We start from the raw sequence: 16,267 nt of genomic DNA on the forward strand, positions 1-16,267 counted from the left end.
TAGGGAATTATCGGGGGCTTCGCACCTTCTTTTTCCCCTCGGTCGTGGGGCTACATGAGTCCGGGGGGTTGGGTTATGTGAATAAGTGCGAGCGACGCCTAAGGGATCGTTTGTACGGTTGTCAACTGGTCGTTTTCATTAACGTACGTTACAACAATTCACAACCCACTGTCAATCCAACGTCTCCGGAGCTCAACGAATACACCTGTCGTAACGAAATAACGAAACATAAAATTATTTAATGCAAAGTAATGGGAAAACGTCGGGTTTTCCTAGGGTTTTCAATTAATACACCTTCGAACTACATACCGAGTTTTACAAATCGTACTCTTACATTTATAGAAACAAACAAGCATACTTACGGATCTTCACACTTTTTATACTAAGTTCTTTTCAGAAAATATCGGATTTTCTGGTGATTTTCAAACAATACAAACCACTATATTTCAAACATTACTTATGAACTCACCAACATTTCATATGTTGACGTTTTTCAAAATACTTGTATTCTCAGGTAACAGATAAAGTGAAGGAAGAATTGTACTCTATGATGTTTTGCTGTTGTTTAATTAGTATCGAACAATCTATTTTTGAGAATGTAATGTTTTGAGACTATGTACTGAATGTAAACGCTATCAGTTGTAATATTCAAATGTTGGTGATGAATGATGTTATGTTTCATGTATATTCATTGTGATGGTATTCAATTGAGTCACAACAGCCCCCGGACGTTTCCGCCGTCTGGTTCGGGGGTGTGACACAGAGTCAACTTTCAGTTGACCCGACTCACCAAGTTAGCTCCCCGACTCGCCGAGTCCTTATCCAATCAATTGACCTGCAACCGGTCTCTACTCGTCAAGTTGGGCGTTGACTCGACGAGTTCTCCTTCTAAACTGATATCCAAGTCCTTCATCCTACTCGCCGAGTTGTATGAATAACTCGCCGAGTTCATCTTCATCCGATGAACAATTTATGCTGTGACTCGCCGAGTTGTATGAACAACTCGCTGAGTCTGTTCTTGATCTAAGAAGATTGTCTTGAACTCGCTGAGTCAGGGCGTTGACTCGCCGAGTGTCACTCCCCAAAACTGATAACGGCGGAATACGTTTCGGGGTGGGGGACGTCATGTACAGTATCATCACAATTGCATAATAGTAAAAACAAGAAACATACAACCATTGCATTTACATAGTGAATTTAATTACAAGAGTGTTTTATATTGTTCAACAAACACCAAAAGTAATTCAAAAATAAGAGATGGGTCTTGTATGCTCCACCTTCTCCAAAAATGTTGTGTCTGTACCGGTCTATCTTTGACCTGAAGATACAAGTTATTTTGAAAACGAAAATCAGCATAAAGCTGGTGAGTTCATAAGAGTTTAGTGTGAGTTTTTGTATAAAAAGCAATAGTGCGAAAAATGTGCTATTTATATTCATAAGCAGTAGAAAGCCTAGAAAATCCTATATTTTCCAGAAAATACATTGTAAGTGAAATGTATGAAAAGTAGGCATTCTCTATTTTTGAAAACAGTTTAATGTAAAAGTATATTAGAAATTCCCAAATAGTAATGTGATAGAATAGGTTAAGCCTGTATTTAGTGGTAGAGGTGCAAGCTTCCTTTAGTGATCGATTCTTACTTACTTCGGGATGTAATTTAGCGTTTAGTGTAGTATTTTAGAGTAGTTATAGTGTATTCCTTGTATATTACTATTAGTGAGGATAATAGAGGATCCCATGACCTTCCCAGTCATGCACAATGTAGTGAAGTAGTGGCATCCCTGGGCCTGCACGGCGCGGACTGAAATTAACAGTCGGGATATGATAGCGTCTGCCCCGTATAGATCTATACATGTAGTGTCGTCTTCCAGTCGGAAATCTCCGGGCGTAGTGGGTAACGAATAGAGTAACTCGTAGTGGGTTAGTGTATTATTGTTTGTTTAGTGTTTTCTCTTTTATTATAGTTGTAGTAATCTTTTAGTATTGATCATAGTGTATTCTCTTACTAGTGTATTGTTTGGTAATAGTAAGTATTATAATGTAGAGAGTAGTGACTTCAGCGAGTAATAGTAGTAGCAACATTAACTATACCTATTATGGTTAACTTAGTGTAGATGGTTCTTAACATGTTAGTGACTTTAGTATCTAGTGAAAGGAGAAATATTCGTGTTCCATATTGATATACAAGTTATATAACTAAGAAATCAACGACAGTCGGACGGATAACTACTACCCTAAGCCCACAATCAAACAAGAACACGAAATAAGGCGAGATATCGGTCCTAAGTCCTCCAAGTCTTACTTATATAAACATATCAGAGTGGTTACGTTACAAAGGTAAATTGATTTAATAAAAGTATTTTCCAAAAGAACATTTAAAATCTGTCTTGCTTGTCCAAAATAGTCTTGTAAAGGTATAAATCTGTTTATATGACATAGTGATAAATCACATGTGATTTGAACTAAGAATAGTGAATCACATGTGATTAATCCTCGTAACATGGAAAATCGTTCTGTAAAACTTTCCATAAACATCTATAAGCAACTTGTATCTCCCCCCTAAAACATTTAAAACATTTGAAAGGTTCATTAAAGGGGTATGAACTCACCTGAAATTGCGTAAATCGGGTGAATCGGGTAAATCGGGTAAAAGTGTTGGTTGAGCGTTTGGTACCAAATAACGACTTGAGCACCTTTTAGGACCCTAATGTCATATGAAATATGTATTTTACAAGAATTTAGTCATCTTATGCTTTTCATTATAGTATTTGGACATTCTAGCATCGTTTTCGGGGTTTTAGGGCCTAGAAGGGGTTCCCGGGAGTGGTACAAGGCCAAGAATGATTTACGGGAGGGTCCATGAGTTCACTCCCTTGGAGTTTACGGCCCAAAGGCCACTCCTTGGGAGTTTACGGCCGTAAGCCCCCTAGGCTTGGCCGTAAACTCATGTGGTCCTCCAAATTGCATGTTTAAGGCCTTATTTCACTTCCTTACTTTAATGGCATGAGCCTTGGACCAATATGGAGGGATTAAACTCTTATTTTTGTGACATTTTGGGGAGTTTACGGCCAAGGCTTGTTCTTAGGCCGTAAACTCCATTTAATCCATCAAAATGGTTGTTTAAATGGTACAACATGTTCTCATTCACCTTAGGTAAATTCTAGAAAGTCTTAAAATGAGTTTTGGGACAATTTGGCATGAAAATTGGGGAGTTTACGGCCCAAGAATATCCTTGGCCGTAAACTCTTCATTTGGCCTCAAAATGGGAAGTTTAATGGTACAACACACATCCAAGGGCCTTAGCTAAATTCCTTACATGCATTAGAGAAGTTTTGGGACTTGTTTGACACAAAAACTTGGGTGTTTACGGCCCAAGCTTAGCCTTGGCCGTAAACTCCTCTTTTTGTCTTCAAATGATGTTGTTTGATGCATTTAAACCTTCCTTAGTGTCAAGTCTAAATTACCAAACACCTTAGATGAGTTTTTGGGGCTTTAAACAAGGATTTTTGGGGTTTTTGGGGTGTTTACGGCCTAAGCACAAGCTTGGGCCGTAAACTCCTTTTTAAGCTTCAATTCCTTGTGTTTTAGTGTCCAAACTCTCCTAGGTATATGCCTTAATTAGTCCATAAGATTAAAGGATGGGAAAATGAGGTTTTTGGCAAGTTTCTAGGGGTTTACGGCCTAAGGGGCTTCTTAGGCCGTAAACTCCTTTTTGGTCCTTGATTTCTATGATTTTGGCCTCTAAATACAGTGAAGTATGTCTAGATTAAGATAGGGAACGAGTCCTTACGTTTGGAAGCCGGAAATTCGCGGATTTGGGGTCGAGTTTGGGTCTAGAGAGAGAAAGTAGTGAGAGAGAGTGAATGTGAGGTAAAAGAGTGTTCAAATGTTGTTTACACTCATTTCATATGCCTTGGGTATCGTACCCGATACACGGCTACCCGATGCTTAAAGTTTAACAGGGTTAAAACTTTTTACCCGGGTGAAGTGGTTGAAAAAGTAATATAACTCTATTAGGTTAAACGGGGTTAACACATACATGTTATATTTACTTATGATAATATCAAGACATGCAAATAACTAGATATTCGGTTATTGACGATTCCAAATATTAAAGAAAATAACGTATAGTGATGCATTCCGTTAGTGAAGATGGGATTTGTAACGGGAATAGATTTGGGGTTGTCACATTGAGTTCCTTCATGGGTGAGTTCGGCTACCAACTCACCGAGTCCACCCAGGACTCACTACTCAACTCGACACAACGAAAAGGGGATAACTCGGAGACTAGCCGAGTCTGCTTCATGCAAAAGCCAAATACGCGATTTTGCTCGAATCCAGTCCATGCCATTCATAGATCTGGGCTCCTAGGGCCTGGTTTACACGTAAAGTTTCCAACTTTACGTGTAGATCATCACCAATAAAGGTTCCAAGGCTCAAAGTGCACCAAAAGGGGTAGATCTAGGGCTTGTGTGCAATATGACTCCATAAAGGCAGTAGATCCAAGCTCCAGGGACTGAATAGGGTCTAGATCTAAAGGCTAACAACTTGAATCAACCAACAATGCACAACCAAGCTTGGGACATGGTTCAAAAAGGACTTTAATGGAGTAATAAGCATAGAAATAGAGGGAAAACGAGTTATACCTCCAAGAAATTACTGAGAGAACACGGAGATGCTTGGCTTCCTTCCCTTCCTCTAGATCTACTCCTCTTCCTTCCCAAAATCTTCAAGGAAACACACTAAAAAGCCTCAAACTCACAAGAACAAGGGTTATACTGTATGGAGAGCTTCTGAGGGTGAAGGGGGCGGAGTTGGGGCGCAAATAGTCGGTTTAAATAGGGTGCAAACCCTTGGAAATTAGGGTTTCATCAGACAGCGCGGACTCGCCGAGTCCATAATATGGACTCGTCGAATTGCCAAATTAACCGCGTCCCAAGTCCCGTCTCTACTCGGCGAGTCGGGCCTCCAACTCGCCGAGTCCAAGGCTAATAATACAAAATACTCAGATAAATCTTACATACCAGGAACCAGGTGCTACAAATCTCCCCCACTTATTTTAGACTTCGTCCTCAAAGTCTGCTGCTCGATCCTGAAACAGCTCGGGGTAATGCTCCATCATCTCTTCCACCGGCTCCCAAGTCCACTCCGATCCCTTTCGGTGCTGCCATTTCACCTTCACGAGTTCCACTCGCTTGTTCCTCAAATCCTTCGACTTCCTGTCGAGGATTGCGACTGGGCGCTCAATGTAATTCAGGTTGTCATCAACCTGTATATCCTGTAACGGCACTACTGCTGAATCGTCTACTAGGCACTTTCACAGCTGAGAAACATGGAAAGTGTTGTGGATCTGGCTGAGCTCGACTGGCAGATCTAGCCTATACGCTATCTTGCCCACCCAGGCTACAACTCTGAACGGTCCGATGAATCTCGAGCCCAACTTGCCCCGCTTCCTGAATCGAATGACGCCTTTCCAAGGCGACACCTTCAGGAGAACCATATCCCCGACTTGGAACTCCAAGTCGGATCGACGCTTGTCGGCGTAACTTTTCTGTCAACTCTGAGCAGTCTGAAGCCTGCTCCGAACCTGCTGGATCCTCTCGGTCGTCTTGAGTACCACCTCGGTGCTCCCCATGACTCTCTGGCTAACCTCCCCCCAGCATATCGTGGTCCTGCACCTCCGACCATACAACAACTTGAATGGAGGGCGGTCAATACTTGTGTGGTAGCTGTTGTTGTATGAGAACTCTATCAAGGGAAGATAGGTATCCCAGCTACCCCTGAAATCTAGCACGCATGCCCGCAACATATCCTCCAAAGTCTGGATGGTCCGTTCGCTCTGACCATCCGTCTGCGGGTGAAAGGCGGTGCTAAAATGCAGACGAGTGTCCAACTCGTCATGAAATATCTTCCAAAACCTGGAAGTAAAACGCACATCCCTGTCCGAGATAACCGATACTGGCACCCCGTGTCGCGCTACGATCTCCCTGATATAGATGTCGGCCAATTTCTCGGCCGATATGCTCTCCTGAATCGGGATAAAGTGAGCACTCTTGGTCAATCGATCCACGATGACCCAAATCGAATCTACTCCACGCGCAGTCCTGGGAAGCTTCGTGATAAAATCCATCGTGATATCTTCCCATTTCCACAACGGGATGTCCAACGGCTGCATCTTGCCATGCGGTCTCTGATGTTCGGCCTTGACCTTCCTGCAGGTCAAGCACCGCTCAACGTACCATGCCACATCCCGCTTCATGCAGGGCCACCAATATTCTGGACGAAGATCCCTATACATCTTCGTCGCCCCTGGATGAATAGAGAATCGGGATTTGTGCGCCTCCTCCATCAAGATCTAGCGCACGCCTCCATGATACGGCACCCACACCCTACGGTGTAGTGTCAAAATTCCTCGGCTATCATAATCGAAGGAGGAAACCTGACCCACCACACGCTCGCTCTTCCGATGCTCCTCCTTGATAGCCTCCTGTTGAGCCTCCCGAATTTGCTCCAATAGGGGAGTCACTACGGTCATCCTCATGCAAATATCCCTGATCGGCGCCGCCTTTGCGGCTAAGCGCATCGGCCACCACATTGGCCTTCCCAGGGTGGTAAAGGATCTCACAATCATAATCTTTCACCACGTCCAACCACCGACGCTGCCTCATGTTCAGATTTGGCTGATCCATGAGGTACCTCAAACTCTTGTGGTCCATGTAGATGGTACATCGAACCCCGTAGAGGTAATGCCGCCAAATCTTGAGGGCAAAACCCACCGCCCCCAACTCCAAATCATGCGTCGGGTAGTTCGCCTCGTGGGGCTTGAGCTGCCTTGAAGCGTAGGCAATGACATGCCCCCTCTGCATCAGTACCGCACCCAACCCTGAAATGGACGCGTCACAGTAAACCACAAAATCCTCTACGCCCTCTGGCAGGGCTAAGATTGGCGCCTCGCATAATCTCTGTCTCAGCGTCTCAAACGCAGTCTGCTGCTTGGGTCCCCACCAAAAGACTACGGCTTTCTTCGTCAGCCGCGTCAGGGGTACGGCTATCTTGGAGAAATCCTGAATGAATCTCCGATAGTAGCCTGCTGATCCCAGGAAGCTCCGAATCTCGGATGGAGACTTAGGAACCTGCCATCTCATCACGGCCTCGACCTTGGCCGGGTCAACTAGAATCCCGTTCTAGTTGACAAGGTGTCCGAGAAATTGCACCTCGCGTAACCAAAACTCGCACTTGGAGAACTTGGCATACAAGCCCTCCCTCCTCAGGGTCTCCAAAACCTCTCTCAGATGCTCCTCATGCTCCTCCTGTGTCTTGGAATAAACCAAGATGTCGTCAATGAAAACTATCACAGACCGATCCAGCATCGGTCTGCATACACGGTTCAAGAGGTCTGTGAACGCAGTAGGAGCATTGGTGAGCCCAAACGGCATCACCACGAACTCATAATGGCCATAGCACGTCCGAAACGCGGTCTTCTGCGCATCCTCCTCTCTGACCCTCATCTGATGGTATCCCGAACGCAAATCGATCTTGGAAAACCAAGACGCTCCCTGAAGCTGGTCAAAGAGATCATCAATCCTCTAGAGTGGGTAACGGTTCTTCACCGTCACCTTATTCATCTCCCGGTAGTCTATGCACATCCGGTGCGACCCATCCTTCTTCTTCACAAACAGGATCGGGGCTCCCCAGGGTGAACTGCTCGGACGAATAAATCCCTTGTCTAGCAGCTCCTGCAGCTGCGTAGACAACTCCTGCATCTTGGGAGGAGCCAACCGATACGGTGCCTTGGCTATCGGAGCCGCACCAGGAACGAGGTCAATCCTGAACTCCACCTGTCGTTCCGGAGGTATCCCAGAAAGCTCCTCTGGGAAAACATCTGCGAAATCTCGAACCACCGGAACCTCGCTCACTGTCGCCTTACCTGCCTCCCGGGTATCCATCACATATGCGACATATCCTGCGCATCCCTGCTGGAGATAGCGTGTAGCCCTCGCTGCTGAACATACAGTGGGTCCGCAATGTGACCTCTTGCCATGAATCACTAACTCTCCCCCACCTGGGGTCTTAACTTGCACTAGTTGTTGTGCGCAGTCTATCACCGCCCCATTAGGGCTCAACCAATCCATGCCTATAATCACCTTGTTCCCGCGCAACGGAATGGGAACCAAGTCTACCAAGTAGCGCTCCTCAAACAAACGCAATACGCAATCCCGAAACACCATCGATGCTCGCACCGATCGATCATCAGCAATCTCTACCTCTAAAGGGCAATCCAATATGCCTGAAGACTCAGGAAACTTCTTGCTAAGCGCAAGGGAAACAAATGATCGGGAGGCACCCGAGTCGAACAACACCTGAACTGGGATGTCGTTCACATGGAACGATCCTAATGCATACATATACACACAGAGCACATATCAATATCATAACATCATAAAATAAAGTAGAGGGAAAGAATCATATCCGTCACCATGTCGGGTGCGGCGCGTGCCTCCTCGGTAGTCAACTGAAATGCCCGACTCCTCACCACCGGAGCCTCTGCCTTGCCTTGCCGGCCATCAGTGATCCGCAAGGTCGCTGGAGCTGGCGCCTTTACTGGCGCAGATGCTGTCAACTAGGGGCAATTGGCCTTCTTGTGGTCCCTCTGGTTGCAGTGAAAACACAACAACTCTGAAGTCCGAATAGCCGAAACAGGAGTAGTACAATCCCTGCTAAAGTGCCCTGCCTTGCCGCACTTGTAGCAGCCTGCTAATCCCATCCTACATGCTCCCTCATGTGTCCTGCCGCATTTCCCGCAGCGGCCCGGTCCCCCTTGGCCTTTCGGCCTCCCATCTGATCCCCTGGGCTTTTTCCCTGAAGCCCCAACCGCTTGCCCCGCCTCTACTTTCCGTTTCCGAATGTGCTCTAAATCGATCTCTCTTTCCCTCGCCCTGGCAATCATGGACTCCAGGGTAGGGCAAGCTGAAAAGCTAACCTGCTCTCGGATGTCAGCCCGTAGCATATCATGATAACGGGTCCTCCTCATATCCTCGTCACCCGTATACTGGGGCAACAATAAAGCCCTCTCCCGGGACTTGGCGGTGATCTCCGCCACAGTCTCCGTCGTCTGCCTCATGTCCAAAAACTCCGTGGCCAGCTGCTGAAGCTCGACAGCTGGTGCAAACTCTGCCCTGAATCTGGTCACAAAATCCAACCAAGTCATAGCCTCGATCGCTGAGGCTCCTAACGAGTCACCCACTGACTCCCACCAATCTCGAGCTCGGTCTCGTAAACACCCTGCGACATACCTCACCTTTGACCCCTCGGGGCAGAAGCTAGTCAACTGTGCAGACTCGATGTCCGCAATCCATCGTCTGGCGGCAATGGGGTCTTTCACCCCATGGAAATCCAGCACACCACTGCCCCTGAAGTCCTTAAAGGATAGTGTGCGAGATCCCGACTGGCCAGATGCCATGTCGCTCCTGAATGCCCGAAGGCGATCTTCCATGAACTCGATGATCCCCTCCTTGATCGACCCGAAGATAATGGGGGTCGACTCAAGGATACCCCTGGTGATCTCTGACACGATGAACTCGCGTAGTCCCTCATCTACTGGCTCGGAACTTGATCCCGAACCTGACCCCTCTCCTGAACCGCCATCTATCAGCCTCGATCATAGTACCACCATTCTGCAATACATAGTAACAATCATTAGTGATACTGATACTTCTTGAGGGATCACAACTACTTACAAGTTCCCTGGTCTTATCTTGGCCTTCCTTGGTTCGGGTACGGATCCTCTGCTTTCAGTAGTACGGGCCTATACTACCTTCCACATCTATCTGTACCTTCTTCAGGGACTGCCTCGACTCCACCAGATTCCTTCCACTACTGCTGATTACCGCTATACTCATCCTAGGCTTGCCTTAGGGAAATCTCTGACTCTACTCTATCCAGTCCTCAGCTGCTGCAGGCCTCCTTGTAATGCCAATTAGTCATTACCCGAATACCATCACATGTGATGAGGCTCAGATAATCCTTCGAGTAATAGACTCGTCCCTACAACGGTTGGACTTAAACAAGAGCTACGCAGTAGGATCGAATCCAGCACTCTAAGATTATTCAACCCTGATCACAGGTGACGTGACGTATTTACCTAATGGCTAACTCCCATTATTCAGAGTCCCACAAAGCACGAAGCAAGCAGCATTCAGACAAGGGTAACAATCTCAATCAACTCTTTCTGCTTACAGGAACTGTACTAGCATAAAATGCTAAGCTCATACTACCAGGCATAACCTAATCAGGTTATCCTACTCGCTGTCTACTTAATACTAGCATGCAATTCTCATACAACTGAAACACATAAAGCAGGCACATAAGGCATCACTCCTAGATCCTTAGTCCTATTCTAGCATGTTGTTCTACAAAAGCTGATAAACATAACATAAACTTGTATGGGTACTTTGGGGAATACTTACTTGAGCTCGGTCGGTCGCGCACATCACACACTTCGTTCCTTCTTGAAATATTTTACTTACCCTTTTAGAAAACGTTTTCTTTTACAAAATCTTTTGACCCCTCGATTTGAGTTCAGACACCCCCGAAGGTGTGTCCGAATCCCTCAAACCAGGGCTCTGATATCAACTTGTAACGACCCAATTTTCACGTCCAAAAATTTTGTTTTTAAAACATTACTTTAGAAAAACACTAATAATTAAAACATTGTTTGATCAAACCACATCACAACATAAACCATGTCTAAAATCCAAATCATACAACCAATCAAAATATCAGAGTATAATTCCCAGAGAAATCTCGTAAATGCGGAAACTAGTGTGTGTGTGTATGATGTGCCGCTACCGCACCAGCTCCTTCCCCTTCGATGAAGAGGTACCTGAAACCAAAACTGTAAACTGTAAGCACAAAGCTTAGTGAGTTCCCCCATAATACCTCATACCATGCAAGCATATAACATACAACATTCAGCTAGGAGTTACGGGCCTCGCCCACACTCGTAAAGATACGGGCCCCGCCCATACTTCGCTAGCCGGGAGATACGGGCCTCACCCACACTCGTGAAGATACGGGCCCTGCCCACACTTCGCTAGCCGGGAGATACGGGCCTCGCCCACACTCTACTATCTGGGAGATACGGGCCTAGCCCACACTCCACCCTCGGAGAGATACGGGCCTTGCCCACACTCAACCGCTAACTCATAATATACAAGTATCACACAGACAACAAGTATAGACAACTCTATCATACCGACACATATATCATAATTAACTAAACCAAGAGATACGGGCTCAACCCACACTCTAGTGCTAACATCTCGTCTACACTGGTCGACCTTGGTGCCTTAGACCCGTTCCTACTGGAAGGAAACTCACCTCGAAATAGCTGCTGGTCTGCGTGGGAATTGACTGACTGCTGCTGCTGCTGCTCCGGAAATCCTCCGGCTATAATTCCCACAAAACACTCAATCAAACACTGCTAACTGACCCTCAGGTAAATTGACCATTTTACCCTTGATCAAGTTAAAAGTCAAAGCCAGAGTCAACTTTCAGTTGACCCGACTCGCCGAGTCCTTATCCAATCAATTGACCTGCAACCCGTCTCTACTCGTCGAGTTGGGAGTTGACTCGACGAGTTCTCCTTCTAAACTGATATCCAAGTCCTTCATCCTACTCGCCGAGTTGTATGAACAACTCGTCGAGTTCATCTTCATCCGATGAACAATTTATGCTGTGACTCGCCGAGTTGTATGAACAACTCGCCAAGTCTGTTCTTGATCTAAGAAGACTATCTTGAACTCGCCGAGTCAGGGCGGTTACTCGCCGAGTTCCTTCATGGGTGAGTTCGGCTACCAACTCACCGAGTCCACCCAGGACTCACTACTCAACTCGACACAACGAAAAGGGGACAACTCGGAGACTCGCGACCAGACTCGCTGAGTTAGATGAGCGACTCGCCGAGTCTGCTTCATGCAAAAGCCAAATACACGATTTTGCTCGAATCCAATCCATGCCATTCATAGATCTGGGATCCTAGGGCCTGGTTTACACGTAAAGTTTCCAACTTTACGTGTAGATCATCACCAATAAAGGTTCCAAGGCTCAAAGTGCACCAAAAGGGGTAGATCTAGGGCTTGTGTGCAATATGACTCCATCAAGGCAGTAGATCCATGCTCCAGGGACTGAATAGGGTCTAGATTTAAAGGCTAACAACTTGAATCAACCAACAATGCACAACCAAGCTTGGGACATGGTTCAAAAAGGACTTTAATGGAGTAATAAGCATAGAAACAGAGGGAAAACGAGTTATACCTCCAAGAAATTACTGAGAGAACACGGAGATGCTTGGCTTCCTTCCCTTCCTCTTGATCTACTCCTCTTCCTTTCCAAAATCTTCAAGGAAACACACTAAAAAGCCTCAAACTCACAATAACAAGGGTTATACTGTATGGAGAGCTTATGAGGGTGAAGGGGGCGGAGTTGGGGCACAAATGGTCGGTTTAAATAGGGTGCAAACCCTTGGAAATTAGGGTTTCATCAGACAGCGCGGACTCGCAGAGTCGCCAACTTAACCGCGTCCCAAGTCCCGTCTCTACTCGGCGAGTCAGGCCTCCAACTCGCCGAGTCCAAGGCCAATAATACAAAATACTCAGATAAATCTTACATACCAGGAACCAGGTGCTACAAACACACAAAACACACATGCACTAATATACATTAAGCATATTTTTGTTTTGGATTGAGAAATAGAAGATGAACAAATTACATATAAAATACACAGGGAATGATTAATATAAGTACAAAGAAAAATAACCTGGTGTTCTGTTTTTTGTTGTATATGATGTAGGGATGAAGAAACGTATATTGGAGCTCCATAAGAAATATAGAGAGAATGAAAACATAAACAAAATAAGGCTTGTACAATTTCGAAAATAATATGAAATTGACATATGAAGAAGAGGTAATAGGAAAAAGAGAATGCATACTTTTATATGTCTACTATTACAGGAATGTAGAACAACAAACCTAATGATGAATCTCTAATATCGAACAGAAAGAGGAAGAATGTAAGCGTATACATGTATATACGAATGGGAAGTCTAAACCCTGTTTATATATATATATATATATATATATATATATATATATTTGAGATAGAAACTATCGGTAATTTAGAAATGTATAAATGTTTAAATTAGGAACATATCATATTTAATTGTTTTATTGTTATTAAATGAAATTCAAATTGATTTGCCTGATTTTTTAGGCTTAAATAAAATCATGATCGTAATGGCATATGTGTATAACATTTTTTTTTTCAGATTTTTTTGCAGATATATATGGACAATTTGAAAATTGAAAATTGAAATTTCCAGGAAAAAAAGGAAGACAGTAAAGGCATTCGAATGGAAGGGCAAACTCGAAAATTCAGTTTCATGTTTTAAGCGGGAAAAAGAGAGCCGGAGGTGCTAAGGGAATATCATGTGGCATTTTGGGTACTGTTTTATTAGAAGAGAGGATATACTAAATAAATGAATAGTGAACTTTAACATTTGAGGTTTTTGTGACAAAAGTTTTTAATATTGGCAGATTTAGTCCCTAAAAGTTTTATATTTTAGACTTTTGCTACAAAGGTTTTCAATATTGACAAATTGAGTCCCTATAATTTTTATAGAAAAGGTACCTATGAAGTTTCTTTTTATAGGTTTAAGGTTTAAGGTTTATTTATTTATTTATTTTATAGAAACAGTCCATATGTTTTAAGATTTCGTATATTGACAGGTTTGAGCATTGTGTAAAAAATAAATTGCACGAGATTTTAAGTGATTTTGGAAGGGTGGATTCTTTTGCAATGCAAGTTTAAGACTTCAAGTCTTCATCGTTTTTTATGTATTGTTCTTTCAAAATGGTACATATAAGTATATTGCTGTTGTTTTTCAAAATTTTCAGATTTTAAAATGTCCTAACTGATTTTGACATTTATCTTTTTTGTTTGATTAGAACATGACGGAAAAATTAATGAAACCATGGAGAATACAGTGTTCATGAGTACTGACCTAATAAGATACTCTCAAGCTATTATGTTATGCCACTTAAGAAAAAAAGTCTCATGTTCTTTTTTAAACTCTTTTCTAAAAGTTCACAAAATGCGTATAAAACATCTATTAACAAATCTTAAGGATAAAACCTTGATATTCTTGATATTCCTTTGGGTTACACATAAAATGTTTTTATAAACCTTAAACAGATCAAAAGGCAAGTCATTGTAAATTTCTTATATATCACCAATGTTATACCATACACAACATCAACTATTGTTATAAAATACACAATATCAAGAACATGGAAAATTAATTCTTCGGGATGTAATCTAAAACATTCTACAAAATGATAAAAACCTTAAACAAAATTATGATTCTTTCACTTCTTCGCAACTCTATGTCCACGATTGCTTTACACGTGGCGCGTTCGCCTTTGCTGTCTGCCAGAGATTTTCAGGATCGGATTGCTGTGGATAAAGAATTTATCAGGTCAATGCTATATTTGTAACAAATTCTGTTTCTAGAATGTTGTGGAATGTTGATTCTAGAAAACGATTCTACTGAATCATGGATATCTTGAGTAGGGGGATTCTAAATACACCTATTTAAAACCACTAATCACTTAGTCAAAACCACTAATAAAAAATTCAAATAAAAAATATATAAAAAATGTAATAACCTAATCATATTTAATGAATTTAATGAATGGAAGAGTTATAGGGTCCTCCCCTTTTAGGCTATGCGGGTCAAATTTCTTATAACTATTTTCATTTCTGTTTAGATAGTTGGTTATTATATTAATGTTTATAATTCTCTAATATCTGTTTTTATTCATTATTTAACACATTTTATTGTTTATTCTTTTATATTATAATATCTAAATTAAACTATCTCATAATATAAAATAGATTTGTTATAAACTATTATAATTGTTGTCTTTTTATTTTTTGATTAGTTTCGTATTAAACATTTATTAATCGGGCCTCGCCCGGCATCGAGCCCCGCCCGACATACATTGTTAACACATACAATGATCATAAAACAATAGCATACGATCACTAATCGGGCCTCGCTTGACATCGAGTCCCGCCCAGTATACATTGCATCACATAACACATGCAAGGGTCACGCATACTCCTAGCATCCTAACATAAACAATAAATGTCAACATTGGTGCCTTAGACCCGCTAAGCCAATGAAGAAACTCACCTCAATCCACAGATAAAAGATCTTACACTCGCTGCTGCTGCGAACCAACGAATCTCCGAGCTATCAATACCACATAACATCCTATTAATAATTGAATTCCAATCCATAATTATCAGTTCATAATTAGGGTAAAAAGACCACTTTACCCTTTACCTAGTTTAGACCAAGACTTAGGCTCAAACCTAACCTAAAAGGCTCAAAAACCAACTAACCAATCAATGCTAATACTTGGCTTAATTTTTCAAATTTGGCCCAAACCCTTATATCTGCCTTACCCTAAAGCCCACCAATTCTCCTAGTCTAAAACACTTGTACTATCAAACCCAAATGGTTGGTTTACAACTATATATATATATATATATATATATATATATATATATATATATATATATATATATATATATATATATATATATATAAAAGTGACGTTAAAAGAATTAGTATAAAATATAAGTTATATATTTTATAACTTTTATATATATATATATATATATATATATATATATATATATATATATATATATATATATATATATATATAAAGTGCCGTCAAAAGAATTAAAATCAAAATATAAGTTAAATATATTTAAGAACCAAAGGGCTTGGAGCCCAGCGGTATCAGGTGGTGTCTTTCCTCTTTGAGGTCGAGGGTTCAAGTCCCGTCGTGAACATAGGTGCAATAGTTGTTGTTAGCTTAGGAGTAGAGCCGGTTAAAAAAAATATATTTAAGAATAATTTGTCAGTTAAGTAATTTATAAACATGCTCTAATATGTATATATAATACTACTTATTAAGATATACATCATTAATTTTTCTTTATTATTGTTTTTTATATTTTATATTCAAGTCTTTATAAATCAAATTCATTAATCAAAACCATATTTTCAACTATTATATTTATAAGCATCTTATTTATATCATTTACATGTTTTTTTGATATATTTTACAACAATATAAATGGTATAATATAAATGCTTAATAATTGTTTGTTTTTTTTTTACACCCAACCGTCTT

Source organism: Lactuca serriola, chromosome 5, assembly GCF_051521515.1.
Source record: "Lactuca serriola cultivar US96UC23 chromosome 5, Lser_US96UC23_V15, whole genome shotgun sequence".
In the NCBI taxonomy this organism is placed as follows: domain Eukaryota; kingdom Viridiplantae; phylum Streptophyta; class Magnoliopsida; order Asterales; family Asteraceae; genus Lactuca; species Lactuca serriola.